The sequence below is a fragment of the Dendrobates tinctorius genome, unplaced genomic scaffold (genome assembly GCF_039654945.1).
Source record: "Dendrobates tinctorius isolate UK_male_01 unplaced genomic scaffold, ASM3965494v1 ptg000237l, whole genome shotgun sequence".
In the NCBI taxonomy this organism is placed as follows: domain Eukaryota; kingdom Metazoa; phylum Chordata; class Amphibia; order Anura; family Dendrobatidae; genus Dendrobates; species Dendrobates tinctorius.
This window is the reverse complement of record NW_027361904.1, coordinates 1,953,766-1,975,479: the sequence shown is the minus strand read 5'-3', so window position 1 is coordinate 1,975,479 and position 21,714 is coordinate 1,953,766. Positions and strand designations below refer to the sequence as shown.

The 21,714-nt window shown below is 48.1% G+C and overlaps 1 protein-coding gene across 1 annotated transcript in view; it reads right to left on the bottom strand.

The window, feature by feature from the left end:
* The window catches only part of LOC141060494 (uncharacterized), a 561,818-nt gene that overhangs the window by 138,199 nt on the left and 401,905 nt on the right, over positions 1 to 21,714 (bottom strand). The window lies entirely within an intron of this gene.

Sequence of the window (21,714 nt, the reverse complement as noted above, 5' to 3'; positions counted from 1 at the left end):
AGAAGTTTATAATGTAGAGCCGTGGAAGTAAAATCACATTTTTCCATAATAAATCTTTTTTAGCTCAATATTTTGGATTTTCATAAGGGTAACAGGTGAAATTACTCCATACAATTTGTTTTGCAATTTCTCCTGAGTACACCGATACCCCATATGTGAGGGAATACTACCATTTGGGCGCACGGCAGAGCTTGGAAGGGAAGGAGCGCCATTTGACTTTTTGAATGCAAAATTTACTGGAATAATTAGCAGATGCCATGTCGCGTTTGGAGAGCCCCTGATTTGCCTAAAGAGAGGAAACCCCCAACAAGTGACACCATTTTCTAAACTGGACCCCTTAGGGAACTTAACTAGATGTGTATTGAGCACCTTGAACCCCAGTAAAAAAAAACCCTCACGTGACCCCATTTTGGAAATTATAACCCTTTGGGAATTTATCTACAGATGTAGTGACAATTTTGACTCCATGGGTGTTCTCCAGAAACAGGCAACAGTTGCTGAGTGAAAATTGCGAACTGCCATTGTAGTGACCAGTACGTTATTCCCAGCTCATGCTTCTGGAGATACGCACCTGTAAATTAGGCGGGCTCTCATCACTACAGAAATGCAAAACGTGGGCAGTAAATATTGTTTAGGCACACTGGGGCTCAGAAGGGAGGGCGGCATTTCAATTTGGGAGCAGAGAATTTGCTGAATTTCTTTTGGCAGGTGAGGAACGATTTCGCTTTTCCTTTGTGCTACCAGTAACGTGGAAGCCCCCTATATTTCTATTAACAGATGACAGATCTGAGTGGGGACTTGCTTTTTTGTGGATTGAGTTGAACCTTTTATTGGGAACATTTTACATAAAGTTTGAGATCACATTTATCTGGCGCTCTACGCTGATCACTTTGGGGTTTCCATCTAAATCTGAGTGACATGATAGATGAAACCCCCGAGGGATCCATTCACTATAGTGAGGCAGCATATTTACTCTGGACTCCGTCTAGCCTCTGATCAGAGGTGTCCTTTTCAGAAGTGCACAAAACTGTGCAATCCTAAAAACAAGGACACCGCAGATCACGGGTTATATGGTGTCCACAGTGACTCCATCTGCTTCATTATAGAGAATTTTCTGCCGGGGGTTCTGTCTGAATCACGTATTTCAGAGATTTACATGGAAACCCCTGTATAAGCGCTCAGCACAGAGCACAGGATAAATGTGTGCTGAGCCTTACTGCGATCTTTGGGAGGCAGAATGAAAAAATCAACAGCATGTGAAGAATTGGTTTTATTTATTTTTTATGCCGTTCCTTGTGCGGTATAAGTGATTAGGCGACTTTATTCTTTGGGTCGGTGCGATTACAGCGATATCAGATTTATAGCGGGTTTTTATGTTTGGCTGCTGTCACACATTAAAGGACGCGTTTTATTGCGAAAACTAGTTTTTGCATCACCATATTTTGAGAGCTATAATTTTTTCTTATTTCGGTCGACAGTCATGATAAAGCAGTATGATGATAAAGCATTGTTTTTGCCTCATTTTTTTTTTTTACGGTTCTGACTGAAGGAGTTAACTATTTGGATAGTTTTATAGAGTGGGTCGTTACGGACGCGGCAATGCAAAATATGTGTTCTTTTATTGCTTTTTTTTACATAAATGTATTTTTTGAGAAATTTTTTTTCTTTATTTAGGAATTTTTTTTAAAAACATTTGTACACATTATAATACTTTTTTATTCTTTATTTCATTATCCTAGTATGGGACATCGCTATATAATGTCAGATCGCTGATTTGACACTTTGCACTGCTTAGTATCAGATCAGCGATCTGACAGGCAGTGAAGGAGGCTTCTCCGGTGCTGCTCTCAGCAGGCGCTCCAAGCCACCTCACTGATGGACCCGGAAGAACCCCGCGGCCATCTTGGTGCCGGGGGTCTCCATGGAGACCCTCAGGACAACGCGATCGCATCGCGTTGTTCTGAGGGAAGTGCGCAAGGAGCCCCCTCCCTGCACTATGCTTCTTTATGCCACTGTTACTACTGACAGCGGCAACAGAGGGGTTAAATGCCCGCGAACTGTGCTAGTCGTGGGCATTGCGGCGGGGTGTCAGCTGTCACATACAGTTGACACCTGCACGCGATCGCCGTGGCGCTCAGCGTGAGGCCGCACGATCGGAGCACCGTCCTAGTACTGCTGTTTGCGGGAACACACTTCCCGTAGAGCAGTACTGGTACGACGCATGTCGGAAAGGGTTTAAGTAGACAGTGTTCCGTTTCCACCTCTGTGTCCAGCCAAGTGAGCCGCTCTATCACAGATGGTGTTAGAAGTGCGGTCAACGTTTCCAGCAAACATGTGTGACAGCCACAAGCCAATGTTCGATGTTCAGGCACGATGGAGGACCTGCTAAAACATCTGCTACAAGAACAGTAGCAACAGCAAATACAACACAACAGATGACATAACAAGAGGCAAGTTGGCTGCTTGTAGAGCAGATGCAGCACCAGAAGCAGATTGACTTGCTTGCATAGGCGATTCGTAGAAGGTTGGCAGCCCCTACCCCAAGTCCAGGTGATGACACGTACGTCTGGAAAGCGGTAAGATGAGCCATGCAAAAAATGGCCCGGGGTGATGATGTGGAAGCATTTTTAACTGTGTTCGGGCAGGTGGCGGAGCGTGAGAGGCTACCGCCAGAGCAGTGGCCGGAGGTGCTGTCTCCCTATCTGACTGGTGAGCCCCAGAAGGCCTACTATGATTTGGCCGGATGCGCAGGAGTATGCCAAATTAAAAACTGAAATTCTGGCGCTAGCAGGAGTGACTATGTCAGTCAGGGCACAAAGGGTTCACCACTGGGCATATTATGGGGACAAACAGCCTCAGTCCCAAATGTTTGACATACTGCATCTTGTGCAAAAATGGTTGCAGCCAGAGTCCTCCACTCCAGCCCAGATGGTCGAGCAGGTTGTCATGGACAGATTCGTGCACTCCCTTCCGAGTCCTGTGCAGACCTGGGTTGCCCAGGGAGATCCTGTCACGTTCACGTGTGTCAGGTCGCAGATGATGCCGCAAGGCAAACCCATAACACACGTGACCCTGGATACACCGCCTCCAGTGGGGCGAATTTAAACAATAGAACGTGCAGGTGGATACGCCGCCTCCACCTGGCGAATTTGGGTATTACACGTTATAAATACATTTCTGGAAACACCGCCTCCAGTACGGCGAATTTAAATAATAAGGGGGGAACCTGGGTAACTTTAACAATGGTGGGCCCTGCGATAGGGAATGGGAAAATGGAAACCTCCTGCACTCCCCTGAGCCAGTGTCCCTACACTCCTCACATTCCCTAAACAGGCTCCGCACCTGTCGCCGCACGCGTACCTTAACGCCCTTGCTCGCCCTGAGCCTAAACCCTCACTAGGGAATGGGTCGGTGCGGAGACTAATCCCACCACTGCACTAATAACACACATGAGGAAAGAGACAATACAGGGGGAAACACCACTTAGCTTTGCTCTGTTGCGTGCGCTCCTAGCAACAGAGCCCACCACCTGCGTGCATCTTCTCCTCCACCCTGATCCATCACATAACTGGATCCGTCACCATCGTGCAGCCTGGGAGCAGAGTCCATCACCACTTGCAGCAGTCCAGTACACAGAGTCCCAAGATGAGTCCAGCCTCTGCCAAGAATCCAAGCATGCTCGAGTCCAGTTCTCAGCAACCAAGTCGAACATGCTGAGTGCAACTCTCTTCCTAGTCGCCACTCCTCTAAGCCATGCCCGCACTTCCCGCCGACACCACAAACTGCGACTCCACCAAGCCATGCCAGTCCTTCCTGCAGACACCATTAACTGGCACTCATCCTCTCTGGCTGACTGCGCAGGACTCCTATCCCGCTCCATCCTTCCACCAGGCTCTCCAACAACTCAGAAAGAAATATCACCAGCGGTGAGTGAACCCCCTAAGCACACCTTTATAGGGAGTCACACCTGATCCCTAATTAAGTGAACATTAACCTAAACCTATGGTGCGATACCGCTAACCACCACCGGGGACAGTCAAAACACCTTTGAACTCAACCAAAGTAAAAAAAGTTCACTTTGTGCTTTTAATACCGCCAGATCCAACACTGGATCATGACAGATCCCCAGAATTCGGACGAACTTGTCACGATATGTGACTGGCCTTGCTGTTATGATTGTGTCACCGAGGAGGAAAACAAGACCAAGCTAAGCTACAGAAAACCAGAGAGGTTGGTAACTAAGCGGATTGCAGACCCCTGATCCTATCCACACAACTAGCAGTAGCCGTGGAGCGTACCTACGATGATTTTAGACGCCTCGACACAGCCGGCGGACTAAATAATCCTAAAGCAACAAAGGGAAAATCTAAACTGCCCCAGAGCAGACCCCAAAGCAATAGACAGCCCCCATACATATAATGTCGGTGAGACAAGATCAAAACACATACACAGGTAGGAAAATAGGCTGAGCAAATGATGGGGCCCACACTAACTAGAAAGGACAGGAAAGGACCGGGTTGACTAGATTCACAGTTATATGGGATAATAGTAACCTCCCAGAGATTCGGAAACTTGGGAGACTGGAAGGCTGGAAACATAGGGGGCTGACATTAATGTCTCAAATTATGGGTAACGGGGAGCTGAGACTGTTTGTGCAATTACAGAGTGAGCTTCAGTTGCCGGATTCTGAATGCTACCACTACTGTCAGCTACGGCATGCCATTACAGCTCAAAAACTTTCCAGAAACCTGCAGATACAATCTGACATAGTGTTGGACTATATATGTGGTGGTGATGGACTTACAAAAGGGGTAATTTCTAACAATTACAAAGATATATTGCATACACATTTAATGGGGTTCCCACTTAATGCAAGATCCAAATGGGAGGGAGAGATTGGGGTGATGACTGACGAGGTATGGGACAGCGTCCTAGAATATGTCCCCAAACTCACTGTGCGTGAACCAGCTAGGTTGTCCCATCTTTATGTGATCCATCGTGTGTACCGTACCCCACTTCTGATGTTTAAAATGGGGCTGAGGGACAACTCTGACTGTCCAAGATGTGGGGGGTCTGATGCCGGAATCCTTCATATGATGTGGACTTGTCCCAGGCTATCTGTGTTCTGGTTTAATGTCATTAACAGAATAGAAGGGGCTTACGGAGGTGTTATACCCAAAAGCCCACTGGTCTGCATACTGGGATAAGTGGAGGAAATTGAAATAGTTAATAGTGCAAAGCTTGCTATAGCCAGACTACTATATGTAGCAAGGAAGCTGATTGCGAGGAACTGGATCAGGAAAGAACCACCTTCTGGGAGAGAGTTTGTGAAACAGGTGTCTTGTATCATCCGGCTGGAGGAAAGGATATAAGCTAAAAGAGGCAATTCTATAAACCTATGAGAGGTTGTGGAATCCCTGCCTACAATACGGTACAGTTAACTGATGGGAATGTGCTATATTTTACAATGCTGGTGTTGTGGATAAACCATTAATACCCAGACTTAGGAACATTTCTGTTTTGTATGGTTTGATTGACAATATGGGTAAAAAGGATGACTAATGGTAAATTACGGTGTAGGAGAAATCTTATGGAGAAAAGAGTTACCGTATTTTTCGGACTATAAGACGCACCGGACCATAAGATGCACCCCAATTTTCAGTAGGAAAATAGGGGAAAAAAAAATAATGTGTCAAATGGGGGTCCATCTTACAGTCCGAATTCAGCTTACCTGGGAAGGGATCCGGCACAGGTGGAGAAGTAGTCACATGGGTCATACAGTGGTCCAGGCTCGTGCGGTGGCGGCTCTGTGCTGGGGCAGCTGCGCTGGAGTAGGGGCAGCTGTGCTGGGGCTGGGGCAGCTGGGCAGGGGCAGCTGTGCTGGGGCAGCTGTGCTGAGGCTGGGGCAGCTGTGCTGAGGCAGTGGCAGCTGTGCTGGGGCAGGGGCAGCTGTGCTGGGGCAGGTGGGCTCTGCAGTGGTGGCAGCTGTGCTGGGGCACGGGCAGCTGTGCTGGGGCAGGGGCAGCAGTGCTGGGGCAGGGGCAGCAGTGCTGGGGCAGCAGTGCTGGGGCAGGTGGGCTCTGCGGTGGTGGCAGCTGTGCTGAGGCAGGGGCAGCTGTGCTGGGGCAGGGGCAGCAGTGCTGGGGCAGCTGCGCTGGGGCAGGGGCAGCAGTGCTGGGGCAGGTGGGCTCTGCGGTGGTGGCAGCGGGCTGTGCTCCGGTGCAGGGGCCGCGGCTCCGCCGGCATTTCTTCGCAGCCCGGAGGCCCCTGCAGTTCCCATGCTGGCCGCCGCCATGTTGCGGTGGCCTCCGGGAGCATGGACGCCGGAAAGATGGCCGCCGGTCCGGGGACGGCGCATGCGCGGGATCAGATCTCATCCCGAGATCTCGGGGGACGAGATTCAAATCTCGGCAACGAGATCTCGTCCCCCGAGATCTCAGAACGAGATCTGAAGCTGCGCATGCGCCGTCCCCGGGCTGACGGCCATCTTCCCGGCGTCCATGCTCCCGGAGGCCACTGCAACATGGCGGTGTGTTATGATTGAGTCACCACAGGAGGCAAAAACAGAAATGCAAGCTAAGTCCAGAAAACCAGAGAGGTTGGCAGCTATCGGATTGCAGACCCCTGAACCTATCAACACAACTAGCAGTAGCCGTGGGGGGGTTCCTACGATGCCCTAGACCCCTCGATCACAGCCGGAGGACTAGATAGCCTAAAGACAGAAAGGGAAATCTAAACTGCCCCAGAGCAGACCCCAAAGCAAAAGGCAGCCCCCCACATATAATGACGGTGAAGCAAGAAGAAAGAACACAACACAGACAGAAAGATAGACTGAGCAAAGACGGGGCCCAAGCTAACTAGATAGGAAAGGACAGGAAGGCTGCTGTCTGCAATCCGTGAAAAACCCTATGAAAATAAGAGCCAACAGACTGACAGTGAAAAAGGCCCTGAAGATGCTAGGCTTCAAAAAGACTATGTCAGTACTCAGGAATATTCTGAAGAAAGAGCAACCGGCAAAAGGAGATTCAGCTCACCCCAGCAGGGAATGGCAGAATCCAGAAAAGCAAGGAAAACAAAAACAAAACACAAATGCAAAAAGGAAAAGCAGAAAACTTAGCTGTAGAGGAGCAGGAATCAGACTGGTGTCCTAGAAGTCCACAGAGAAATCACCCGCAGGGTAGAAGGGCGTCGGCAGCCTTATATCCAGTCAGTGACTCCACTCAGCCAGTCATCATCATTAGGCTCAGGTGCCTGATAATCAGGCTCATCACCTTCCTTTACCAGAATAGGGAGTTCACCAGACCTCAGTGACGAAGGGGAAAATGAACTCACAACAGCGGTGGCCAGCAAGGGAACTGCGGGGGCCTCCGGGCTGCGAAGAAATGCCGGCGGAAGCGCCGCCCCTGCACCAGAGCACATCCCGCTGCCACCACTGCACCGCAGAGCCCCGCCCGCTGACACCAGCCATCAGGTTAGACCGTGTATTGCGACCATAAGACGCACCCCCCACTTTCCCCCAAAATTTTTGGGGAAAAAAGTGCGTCTTATGGTCGGAAAAATACGGTATATAAGCTGTCTACATGGGGGGTGGGAGGGGGGGAACAGGGATGTTCAATTTGTAAATCTATTGTTTGTGGAAGATTTACTGTATATTCTGTATTTTGAATTCTGATTAATAAAAATCTATTTGATCAAAAAAAAAAAAAAAAGGAAGGACAGGAAAGACACTGTCTGCAATCATGCAAAAAAAACTGCAAAAATGTCCAACACTTCTGATAGCAAAAACTCTGAAGTCACTAGACTTCTCCCACTATATCAGCACTCTGGCATATTCTGAAAGCAGAGCAAAAAGAGGCCAATCTAATTAGGGACAAAAAACAAACTGGCACAAACAGTAACATAAGGATGGAAATTCAGCACAGCCCCAGTGTCATGTCGGACGCTGTTCACACCACAGCGTCCGGCAGGCAGAGGTAGTTCCACCTCCAGCCACTATAGCCTCAGTGGCGCCGGCTTGATCTTCAGGCTCTCGGGGGTTAATCCTGCTGGAGACCAGGTTGGAAGGTTAGTCACGCCCACGGTCTTTAAATAGTCATACTGGCATATGGGCGTCGCCGATTATAGCTTGTGTTTCATACCAAGTGGTTCCGGTCTGGAGTGGAGGTGTTCAAGAGAGAGAGATTCGTATCTGGTGTCGTATGATCCGTCGTTATCCTTTCTCCTTCCCATATTTGTGTTTAGTTGTGCCCTGTTCACATTACTGTATATTCCTGTGTGTGTGCTGCGCAGTGCAGTTTAAGTTCTCCCTGTCTGTCATTATTTGTGTGGGAGCTTTGGTGGTGTGTCTCCTCACTGGGTGGAGGGTGGAGGGTTAAGTGCAGGGCTGAGCAGGAGATAAGGAAAGGTCGGAGGCTCAGGCATTTGCACCTTCAGCAAAAACCCTGGGTTGAGGGTCAGACAGGGTTTCCCCTAGTAAAAGGGACACCACAGGGGCCCCGGGTATTTCAGCCTTAGTTGAACTAAGCCCTCGTGACATTATAATCGGCCCACATTTTTTCAGGAGTCCATGGATCCATTAGATTCCATAACCCGCCAGTTGGCGGCGCTGTCCATACAGGTCTCCGAGTTGAAAGGGGCAGTTCAGCAGCAGGGCCTGGTAGTAGCTAAGGTGCAAACGGCATCTGCAGGTATCGGTGCAGAGCCGAAGTTTCCGCTGCCAGAACGATTTTCAGGCGATCGCATCAAATTTGTCGTATTTCGGGAGGCCTGCAAATTATACTTCCGCATGCGGCCAATATCCTCAGGTAATGAGGCCCAGCGAGTAGGGCTGGTGTTGTCATTACTGAGTGGTGACCCCCAAGCATGGGCATTTTCCTTACCAGCTGACTCTGCTACATTTCATTCGGTCGATAATGTTTTTTCTGCCCTCGGGCTCATTTACGATGACCCTGACCGACTGGCTCTAGCGGAATCTAAAATCCGTGCCCTCCGCCAGGGGGAGCGCTTGGCAGAAGACTATTGTTCGGAATTTCGCCGCTGGGCTGTAGACACACAGTGGAATGACCCAGCACTGCGGAGCCAGTTTATTCATGGGGTATCAGGGAGGGTGAAACAAGCCCTCCTGATGTATGAGACTCCGGCATCATTGGAGTCTGCCATGAGTTTGGTGATACGTATTGATCGCCGTTTTTGTCAGGGGGCACAGGAGACGCTACCTCTGGGGGAAAACAGAGGTGCAGGTGTGGTTGAAGTTGATGAGTCCCCTGAACTTATGCAGATTGCTGGCGTGGCACAGGTTCAGCCTCGCGCTCCGGGATTCCGGAAGCCCGGAGCATGTTTCTACTGTGGTAAAGGAGGTCATTATGTTAACGTTTGCCCGGTACTACCTAAGAGGGTCACACCGGCGGAAAACTGTTAAGCTCAGAGGGTATGGAGGAGACCCAACTGAGTGTATGCATATCCTCCATGATGGTATCTCAATGTATGCTCCCTGCCAAGGTTATTATCGCTGGCAGAGAGCTACCTATATCAGTGTTTGTGGATAGCGGTTCCGCCACCAATCTCATAGATGAGGAGTTTGCACACACTGCCGGGTTTAAGATCGAAAAACTTCCTCACCCCATACAGGTGGTGACCATTAATGCTGTTCCCCTCCCTCAAGGGGAGATTACTGAGTTTGTGGCAGAGGTGAAACTCCACATTGGGGTCCTACATTCTGAGTCGGTTACATGTAGGGTCCTCCGTGATCTCCCAGCTCAAATGGTCCTGGGTTTTCCATGGCTGTCCAGGCACAACCCGGTAATTGATTGGAAAACTCAGGACATAGTGCAATGGAGTGGTTTCTGCCAAGACAATTGCTTGGCCACATGTGTGTCCGCCGTGACGCCCAGCCTGCCGGAGGCTTTGCAGGATTTCGCGGATGTTTTCTCTGAGAAGGGTTGCTCAGAACTGCCTCCACATAGAGCCTATGACTGTGCGATTAGGTTAAAACCCGGGGCCAAATTACCTAAGGCCAGGATGTTTAATATTTCTGGTCCTGAGAGACAAGCTCTGAAAGACTACATCGCGGAGAGTCTGAGCAAAGGTCACATCCGGCCTTCGTCCTCGCCTGTAGCCGCGGGGTTTTTCTTCATTAAGAAGAAAGATGGGGGGTTACGCCCGTGTCTGGATTTCCGAGAGTTAAACCAGATTACTATCCGTGATCCCTACCCAATGCCGTTGATCCCGGATTTGTTCAACCAGGTAGCGGGGGCGAAATGGTTTTCCAAGCTGGACCTCAGGGGGGCGTATAACCTCATAAGGGTCCGTCAGGGGGATGAGTGGAAGACGGCGTTTAACACTCCTGAGGGTCATTTTGAGAGTCTGGTTATGCCGTTTGGGTTGACCACCGCGCCTGCCGTTTTCCAACATTTTATTAATGATGTATTTGCTCATGTCCTGGGGAGATTTGTGATTGTATACCTGGATGATATCCTCATTTATTCTAGCGATCGGGACACTCATTTGGAGCATGTTAGGCAGGTGTTACAGTTGCTCCGGGAGAACCAGCTCTATGCTAAGCTGGAAAAATGTTTATTTTTTGTCCAGGAGTTGCCCTTTTTGGGATATATTGTGTCCGCAGCCGGTTTTAAAATGGACACCGCTAAGGTGCAAGCGGTGCTGCAATGGGAGAGGCCGGAGAGTCTGAAAGCACTCCAGCGGTTCCTTGGGTTTGTGAATTATTATAGGAAATTTATAAAACACTTTTCGACTGTCGCCAAACCGCTCACGGACATGACAAAAAAGGGTGCCGATCTGGCGAACTGGCCTGAGGTGGCTATACGTGCATTTGAGCGTCTGAAGAATAGTTTTGCTTCAGCCCCCATTCTGGTGCAACCAGACGTGTCTAAACCTTTTGTGGTAGAGGTTGATGCGTCGGAGGTGGGAGTGGGGGCAGTACTGTCTCAAGGCTCGTCCTTGAGCGAGATGCATCCATGCGCCTACTTCTCCAAGAAGCTGTCGCCGGCCGAACGGAATTATGATATCGGCAACAGGGAGTTGTTGGCCATCAAACTGGCTTTTGAGGAATGGCGACACTTCTTGGAGGGGGCGGCTCACCAGGTCACAGTTATCACTGACCATAAGAATCTGCTCTACCTGGAGTCGGCCAAGCGTCTGTCTCCTAGGCAGGCTCGCTGGGCATTGTTTTTTACTCGTTTCAATTTTCTTGTGACGTACTGTCCCGGGGCTAAAAACACCAAGGCGGATGCTTTGTCTAGGTGTTTTCCGGGGGGAGAACCTCGGGAAGAGCCGGTACCCATCCTCCAGAAAGGGGTAGTGGTCTCGGCTCTCACGACTGAGGTAGAGGCGGAGATTGCCGAGGCCCAAGAGGAGGTACCACCAGGTCTTCCCGCCAACAAATCATTTGTACCCCTGCATCTTCGGCTTAAGGTGTTGAAGGAACACCACGATTCGGTACTGGCTGGTCACCCAGGGGTGAAGGGCACCTTAGAGCTGGTATCGCGTCGTTTCTGGTGGCCCAAAATCCGGCAGGACGTGGTCTCGTACGTGGCAGCTTGCATCACGTGCGCTAGGGCTAAGTCACCCCGAACCCGTCCTGCTGGCACGCTACAGCCTCTGGGGGTACCCAATAGGCCATGGACAGAAATCTCCATGGATTTTATCACTGACTTGCCAGCCTCGGCAGGGAACACGGTCATCCTGGTGGTGGTTGACCGTTTTTCAAAGATGGCGCATTTTGTGGCGTTGTCTTCTTTGCCCAATGCTAAGACGTTGGCTCAGGTATTTGTGAAGGAGGTGGTCAGACTCCACGGAGTACCGTCTGACATAGTATCTAATAGGGGTACGCAATTTGTGGCGAGGTTTTGGAAAGCTTTTTGCTCAAGGTTGGGGATCAAGTTGTCACATTCATCGGCGTTTCATCCACAGTCTAATGGACAAACTGAGCGCATGAACCAAAATCTAGAACAGTATTTACGATGTTTTGTGTCCGACAACCAAGAGGAGTGGTCTACTTTCCTTCCTCTGGCCGAATTCGCGTTAAATAATCACCGCCAAGAGTCATCAGGAGAGTCTCCATTCTTTTGTGTGTACGGTCAACATCCTCAGTTTTGTACCTTACGTCAGGGTGACTCCGGGGGTGTCCCGGAGGAGGATCAGCTAGGAGCCCAATTGTCATCAGTCTGGAGGCGGGTGAAACAGCGTTTGTTGAGCATGAGTGCCAGGTACAAACGGGTGGCTGACAGTAGACGCGTGCCAGGTCCGGACCTGTGTGTGGGCGAATGGGTGTGGTTAGCTACGAAGAACATAAAACTCAAAATCCCATCTTTAAAACTGGGTCCAAGGTTTATTGGGCCTTTTAGGATTTCTGCCATCATTAACCCAGTGGCTTATCGGTTGGAACTTCCTGCGGTGTACAGAATACATAACGTTTTTCACAGGGCTTTATTGAAAAAGGTGGTAGGCTTGGTGGACACGACGCCGATGCCACCTCCAGTCATGGTGGATGGCGATTTAGAGTTCGAGGTCGCCAAGGTAGTGGACTCTCGAGTAGTACGCCGTACTCTTCAGTATTTGGTGCACTGGCGGGGGTATGGTCCGGAGGAGAGGTCTTGGGTTCCCGCCTCAGACATACATGCGGATCGGCTGGTCAGTTCTTTTCACCGTCGTCATCTGGACAAGCCGGGTCCTATGAGTCTTGAGGGCCCTGGGGTCCCTCGTAGAAGACGGGGTACTGTCATGTCGGACGCTGTTCACACCACAGCGTCCGGCAGGCAGAGGTAGTTCCACCTCCAGCCACTATAGCCTCAGTGGCGCCGGCTTGATCTTCAGGCTCTCGGGGGTTAATCCTGCTGGAGACCAGGTTGGAAGGTTAGTCAAGCCCACGGTCTTTAAATAGTCATACTGGCATATGGGCGTCGCCGATTATAGCTTGTGTTTCATACCAAGTGGTTCCGGTCTGGAGTGGAGGTGTTGGAGAGAGAGAGAGATTCATATCTGGTGTCGTATGATCCGTCGTTATCCTTTCTCCTTCCCATATTTGTGTTTAGTTGTGCCCTGTTCACATTACTGTATATTCCTGTGTGTGTGCTGCGCAGTGCAGTTTAAGTTCTCCCTGTCTGTCATTATTTGTGTGGGAGCTTTGGTGGTGTGTCTCCTCACTGGGTGGAGGGTGGAGGGTTAAGTGCAGGGCTGAGCAGGAGATAAGGAAAGGTCGGAGGCTCAGGCATTTGCACCTTCAGCAAAAACCCTGGGTTGAGGGTCAGACAGGGTTTCCCCTAGTAAAAGGGACACCACAGGGGCCCCGGGTATTTCAGCCTTAGTTGAACTAAGCCCTCGTGACACCCAGCCGGAGCTGGCTGACCACACAAAACTGAATAGACAAAACCAAATCAAATGTGAACAATAGCAAAGAACACTTAGCTTGATCATGCAGGGACTGAACTGGAAAATAAGACCTCAGGAGGCAGGAAAAATCACCAGCAGGGATAGAGGGAGTCGGCTGTCTTAAATCCAATCAGAGACTCCAGATGTCCAATCATCGTCCTCATTATCAGGTGGCAGGCCTCTGTCAATTAGATCCGCTCCATTACCTCCTGTAACCACCAGAGGGAGCCCGGAAAGAGAACTCGCGACTCCTCTGTCAACACAACCAGCTCCACTACCTTCACCAGCAACCAGAGGCAGGCCAGAAAGTGAATTCACAACACCTTGCCCTCCCTGGCCTCCTGAAAAACCAAAAATGTATCTGTCCCTCCAGAAAACCTGTCTGGGAGAGATATTTTGGGTTCTGGTTGAGCCTGCACCTGAGCTGATGCCCCAAACCCCACCAACTGTTGCAGCTGCTGCATCACCTCATCATGCCGCACCCTATGCTCCTCAGTGAGGGTCTGAAGCAGTTGGACAAAGGCCTTCATTTGGGCCATGGCTCACCAGAAAAAATGAGTTGGTTGATTATAATGTCACGATATGTGACTGGCCCTGCGTGAAGCGACCCGACGATCGGTCGGTCACCAAAACAACTGGACAAACAAGGGGACAATCGTCGTCCTCATTATCAGGTGGCAGGCCTCTGTCAATTAGATCCACTCCATCTCCTCCTGTAACCACCAGAGGGAGCCTGGAAAGAGAACTCGCGACTCGTCTGTCAACACAACCAGCTCCACTACATTCACCAGCAACCAGAGGCAGGCCAGAAAGTGAATTCACAACACCTTGCCCTCACTGGCCTCCTGAAAAACCAAAAATGTATCTCTCTCCAGAAAACCTGTCTGGGAGAGATATCTTGGGTTCTGGTTGAGCCTGCACCTGAGCTGAGGCCCCAAACCCCACAAACTGCTGCAGCTGCTGCACCACCTCATCACGCAGCACCCTACGCTCCTCAGTGAGGGTCTGAAGCAGTTGGACAAAGGTCTTTATTTGGGCCATGGCTCACCAGAAAAAATGGGTTGGATGGTTATAATGTCACGATATGTGACTGGCCCTGCGTGAAGCGACCCGACGATCGGTCGGTCACCAAAGCAACTGGACAAACAAGGAGACATCGGGGACACAATTAAAACGGTGGGCCCTGCTATAGGGAACGGGGAAAGGGACATCTTCTGCACTCTGCTGCGGCTGAGTCCTAGACTAACCTGATGTCCCTATACAGCTTCTTTCAAACCATCGCCGAGCAGGATACCTTGTCCCTCACTTACCATGTACTGTACCTATCCCTCACTAGGGAATTGGTAAGTGCGAACACTGGTCCCACCGTTGCACTAATAAAACACCAAGAGGAGATACAACAGACAGGGTTAAACAAAACAACACAGCTTTCTCTGCTGCCAATGCACCGTGCAGCAAAGTAAGGCTCCTGAACTCAGCTTTCAGCAGAATCACCACTGCTCCAGAAAGCTCCTCTCTTCAGCAGAACCACCACTGCACTAGGTAGCTCCAGTCTTCACCACGGTTGGTATCCAAAAAGGACCTGTCATAACCAAAAGTCAGCTGATGCACAAGGTGACCTTTTAAAGGAAGGTGGGAGTGGTCACCACCTGCATCAGCAAAACTCAGCTAGCAATGCAATGTAATTACACCAGCGGCCACCAGGGGGAAAAACTGATGTTAACCCCCGATTGCCTGAAAGGAAAAAAGTTTATATATGAGAATCCAGATCTGCCACAGATCCAAAAATTGGATCGTGACAGTACTAGTGGAACAGTACCAGGTGGTCAAGAGGTCCCTAAGAAATGCAGGGGATGGTGCATCCCCATACTGGGGTACCCAGCGAAAACCTGAGCCCTAAAAGAGGGGTAGTAGAGCTACCACTGGGGGGAGTCGTAGATCCCAATGGGTCACTGAGGGGTTGTCAAATGCCACGGGGAGAGACTTGCTTTGCTGGAGATGTCGTGGTCCTGGACATATAGCCGACCATTGTCGGGTCTCTAAACAGTGGTGGGAAGTATTAGAGCAGCCGTTAGGCCCGGGACCCTGTAGATGTAGGGTACTAGATCTGGTCTATGCTCATGTCTTGGGGGCATATAGGCATAGATAAAATCCAAGAGCAAGTCCTTCAGAGGTTCTACTGGCCTAGGTGTCACAAGGACATTGTTAATTTTTGCCGGTCCTGTCCAAAAACCAGGGGAAGAGTCTTGAGGAGATCATTTGCATATTCCCAGTGCCTTCTGGGATAAGTGAAGAGTCTCCGCGAGCTCAACGATCACTGGGTTTTGGCGGTTGCAGCTCAAAAGAGGAAATCGGAAAACCAGGGGAAGAGTCTTGAGGAGATCATTTGCATATTCCCAGTGCCTTCTGGGATAAGTGAAGAGTCTCCGCGAGCTCAACGATCACTGGGTTTTGGCGGTTGCAGCTGAAAAGAGGAAATCAGAAAAACCGCGCGCCGATCGGCGCGCGAAATTTGGCTCATCTTTCATCGTTTTTAAGAAATCTCAAGATGGAAGAGGCCAGGAGCCATTTGGTGAGCTGCATTTCTTGCTACATGTTCACAGATTTACCAGTGGAAAAGCCAAACTTCACATGCCACAAATGCAAGCTTGTGTCCCTGTTGGAGGAAAAGTTGCAAAATCTCGAAGAGAGGTTAGCTACGTTGAAGATCATTAAGGAAGGTGAAGAGTTCTTGGACAGAGCAGAATTATCTCTTCATGCTACAGAAAGAGAAGAAATTCGAAGTGCACCTGAAGAAACAGAGGAATGGAGACATGTGACCCAGAGAAGCAGGAGGATCAGGAGGCAGTCAGCACCCATACTGCTCAGAAACCAGTACCAGGCTCTCACGCAGGAAAACGATGAAGAAATACATCAGGATAAGACTTTGCCAACAAACAGCAACCTTGTACGCCCTCAGAGTCCTCCTGGATGGAGAAAGAAAAATGTTGTGAAGAAGAAACGGAGAGTGGTGGTCATGGGGGATTCCCTGCTGAGAGGAACAGAGGCCGCTATCTGCAGACCGGATATAACTACAAGAGAAATGTGCTGTCTTCCAGGTGCAAAAATTAAAGATGTGTCTGACAGGATATCAGGACTCTTCAGACCTACAGATGACTACCCATTCCTGCTACTACATGTGGGGACAAATGACACCGCAAGAAACGACCTGGAAATCATCTGCAGAGACTTTGAAGACTTAGGCAAGAAAGTGAAAGAACTGGGAGCGCAGGTGGTCTTCTCTTCCATCCTCCCAGTGGATGGCCATGGAACAAGGAGGTGGAATAAGATTCTGCAGGTGAACAACTGGCTACGTCGATGGTGCCGTCAGCAACGATTTGGATTTCTGGATCACGGAGTGAACTACTTATACGATGGACTACTTGCTAGAGATGGGGTGCACCTTACGAAGACTGGAAAGCATGTATTTGGAAGTCGCCTTGCTACACTTGTAAGGAGAGCTTTAAACTAGAACAACATGGGAAGGGAAGCAAAAGACCAGAAAAAGCCATACACCTGACAAATGCTATTGAGAACTCTGCTATTAGAAGTGGAAAGGAAGAACAAAGACGAAAGAATCTAATTAATAAAAATATTGGAGAAAGAGAAACCAATCACAAACTAAAATGTTTCTATACTAATGCACAAAGCATGGGCAACAAACAAGGAGAATTGGAACTACTAACACAGGAACAGAAATATGATGTAATTGGAATCACTGAAACTTGGTGGGACAATACACATGATTGGAATACAAGACTAGAAGGATACAACTTATTTGCAAGAAACAGACTTGATAAACGAGGAGGGGGTGTCGCATTGTATGTTCGAAACGCGTATATCTGCACAGAGATTGAAGCTTCAGAGACTGGGAGTTCTGTGGAAACTGTTTGGGTAAGAATACAAGGACAGAACAATGGAAAGGACACCATTGTAGGCATTTACTACAGGCCGCCTGTGCAAGCCGAATATATAGATGAACTCTTTATGCATCAGATGGCCAAGTTCTCCAAAAAATATGACATAGTTGTCATGGGAGATTTCAACTATCCAGACATTTGTTGGGAATCTCTCTCAGGCAAAACTAACAGGTCAAGGAAATTCTTATCCTCTCTTGCTGACAACTTTATCTTCCAAAAGGTAAGGGAGAAAACAAGGGGAACTGCTACCTTGGATCTAATCCTTATAAACAGGGAGGAAATGGTTGAGGAGGTAAAAGTGGCTGGGACCCTAGGAGGTAGCGACCATGCTATTTTAGAATTTTGGATTACTAGAGGTGGAAGACCTGTGAAGACTCAGACGTCAAGGTTAGATTTCAGAAAGGCAGATTTTAAGGGATTCAGAAAGAGAATTGGAGGGATCCAATGGCTGGATATCCTTAAAGACAAAAATGTCCAGGAAGGATGGGAAATCTTGAAAAATGAAATTCTCAAAGCACAGTTGTTAACAATTCCGAAAAGAGGGAAGAATAGGAAGCATTTAAGGAAACCAGGATGGATGAACACAGAACTTAAGCACATGCTAAAAAGGAAGAAAAAAATGTTTATAAAATGGAAAGAGGGAGGCATATCTAAAGAAGAATATAATGCTGTCTGCAGAACCTGCAGGGCACAAATCAGATTAGCTAAAGCTGAAAATGAACTGAGGCTTGCAAGAGATGTCAAAAGCAATAATAAAGGATTTTGGGGATATGTCAAAAGTAAAAGAAAAGTCAAAGATGCTATAGGATTTTTACAGGATGAAAATGATGAAATGGTAAGACAGGATGTTGAGAAGGCTGAACTTTTAAATTCCTATTTTGCATCTGTTTTCTCTCAGAAAGGAAATGCAACATCAACTGTTATTCACTGTCCTATTAAGGGAATAGAAGAATCCAGGATATCTATAAACAGAAAGATAGTGAGGAAACACTTAGCTAACCTAAATGAATTCAAGTCTCCAGGTCCAGATGAATTACACCCCAGAGTACTGAAGGAGATAGCAGAAGAAATTTTTGAACCCCTCTCCATAATCTTTGAAAATTCTTGGAGAACAGGAGAAGTGCCAGAAGACTGGAGAAGAGCAAATGTTGTTCCTATCTTCAAAAAGGGGAAGAAGGTGGACCCAGGCAACTATAGGCCGGTGAGTCTGACTTCTATACCAGGAAAGATCTTTGAACAAATTATTAAACAACATGTATGTCAATACCTGGATAAGAATGAAGTGATTAAACAGAGTCAGCATGGGTTTCTAACTAATAAGTCATGTCAGACTAACTTAATTTCCTTCTATGACGGTATCACTGATTGGGTGGATCAAGGAAATGCTGTAGATATAGTATATCTTGACTTCAGCAAAGCATTTGACAAAGTCTCTCATACAATCCTTATTGAAAAAATGACTAAGTATGGAATGGACAAGGCAACTGTTAGGTGGATTCATAACTGGCTTAGTGATCGGACCCAAAGAGTGGTCGTAAATGGCTGCACATCCAGTTGGAAGAATGTCTCAAGTGGGGTACCACAGGGCTCTGTCCTGGGCCCTGTATTGTTCAACATCTTTATCAACGATTTAGATGAAGGAATTGAGGGTAAACTGATTAAATTTGCTGATGACACAAAGCTAGGAGGGATAGCTAATACTAGAGAAGAGAGAGAGAGGATTCAAAAAGATTTAAATAAACTGGAGAAGTGGGCAGCAACTAACAGAATGGTTTTTAACAGGGAGAAATGCAAAGTACTACATCTGGGCAATAAAAATGAAAAAAGCATATATAGAATGGGAGGAATAGGGCTAAGTGACAGCACATGTGAAAAAGACTTGGGTATACTAATAGATCACAGACTGAATATGAGTCAACAGTGTGATGCAGCAGCAAAAAAGGCAAATGCAATTCTAGGATGTATTAACAGAAGCATACAGTCTAGATCACGTGAAGTCATTATTTCCCTCTACTCCTCTTTGGTCAGACCTCATCTGGAATATTGTGTCCAGTTTTGGGCACCACATTTTAAAAAAGACATCAACAAACTGGAGCAAGTTCAGAAAAGAGCGACCAGAATGGTGACCGGTCTGCAAACCCTGTCTTATGAGGAAAGGTTGCAGGATTTGGGAATGTTTAGTTTGCAAAAGAGAAGACTGAGAGGAGACTTAATAGCTGTCTACAAATATCTAAAGGGCTGTCACATTGTAGAAGGATCAACTTTATTCTCATTTGCACAAGGAAAGACTAGAAGCAATGGGATGAAACTGAATGGGAAGAGACACAGATTAGATATTAGAAAAAACTTTTTGACAGTTAGAGTGATCAATGAGTGGAACAGGCTGCCACGAGAAGTGGTGAGTTCTCCTTCAATGGAAGTCTTCAAACAGAGGCTGGACAGACATCTGACTGGGATGATTTAGCGAATCCTGCTTTGAGCAGGGGGTTGGACCAGATGGCCCAGGAGGTCCCTTCCAACTCTACGATTCTATGATTCTATGATTCTACCTGTCAACTAACTGCCCTCGTATCCCACTTCTGCCATCCCTTCATTCCATTACCCATAATCGAAGCCCCATGTGACCGGATTGCCGTGTACCTGGTCGGGCCTTTAGCTAAGTCCACCAGGGGTCATCAATACGTCTTGGTAGTAATGGACTATGCTACAGGGTACCCGGAGGCAGTAACACTGAGAAACTTCCCCACCCACAGAATAGTACGGGAGCTAGTGCATATCTTCTCCCAGGCGGGCCTGCCAAAGGAAATCTTGACAGACCAAGGGACACCGTTCATGTCCAAGGCAATGAAGGCCCTTCAAATTATCCAACTTAGGACATCATTTTACCATCCGCAAACAGGCGTTCTGGTGGAGAGGTTCAATAAAACCTTGAAATCTATGATTAAGAAGGTCGTGGAGGAGGCCCAAATTGGGATTGCCTCCGGCCATCCTTACTGTTCTCTGTCAGAGAAGTCCCAAAGGCCTCTACGGGGTTCTCGCCGTTCGAGCTTTTATACGGATGGCACCCTAAAGGTTGTCTGGACATTGCAAAGGAGACTTGGGAGTGGAGGTAATACCCCACCCAAGCATTATCAAACACGTGGCCCAGATGCATGCCAGGATCACGAGTGTGATGCCGATTGTGAGGGAGAGTCTCCTCCAAGCACAAGAAGCCCAGGCAAGGGTCTACAATCGATCGGCAAGACTGAGACAGTTTAGCCCTGGAGACCGGGTGTTGGTGCTGATCCCCACCGTTGAAAGTAAACTCCTGGCCAAGTGGCAAGGGCCATATGATGTGGTCAAAAATTTGAGTGATGTCAACTACAAGGGAGAAGAAAACCACACCAGGTGTACCACATTAAACTGCTTAAAATGTAATGAGACAGGGATCTGGTAGAAGCAACATGCCTAGGGGCCCATCCTGAATCCAAAGTCGAGGATAAAAATGCCAGGAGTTACACGTAGTCAAAATTGTTGGTACCCCTGGTTTAATAACAAAATAACCCCCAATGGTCACAGAAACAACTTGAATCTGATAAAAGTAATAATTAAAAAATTCTATGAAAATGAAAGTCAGACATTGCTTTTCAACCATGCTTCCACAGAACTAAAAAAAACAACAATAAAAATCATGAAATAGGTCTGGACAGAAATGATGGCACCCCTGAAAATAATGTGACAAAAGGGACATGTTAAAACAAAGTGTCCACTAATTAGCATCACAGGTGTCTACAATCTTGGAATCAGTGAGTGGCCTGTATAGAGGCTACAGATACTCACTGTGCTGTGTGGTGACATGGTGTGTATCACACTCAACATGGACCATTGGAAGCGAAGGAAAGAGTTGTCTCAGGAGACTAGAAAGAAAATTATAGACAAACATGTTACAGGGAAAAGTTATAAAACCATCTCCAAGCAGCTTGATGTTCCTGTGACTACAGCTGCACATATTATTCAGAAATGTAAGCTCCATGGGACTGTAGCCAACCTCCCTGGACATGGCCGCAGGAGGAAAACTGATGACAAATCAAAGAGACGGATAATACGAATAGTAACAAAAGAGGCCAGAAAAACTTCTAAACAGATTAAAGGTGAACTTCAAGCTCAAGGAACATCAGTGTCAGATCGCACCATCCATCGTTGTATGAGCCAAAGTGGACTTCATGGGAGACGACCAAGGAGGACACCATTGTTGAAAAAAAAAATCATAAAAAAGCCAGACTGGAATTTGCCAAACTGCATGTTGACAAGCCACAAAGCTTCTGGGAGAATGTCCTAAGGACAGATGAGACAAAAATGGAACTTTTTGGCAAGGCACATCAGCTCTATG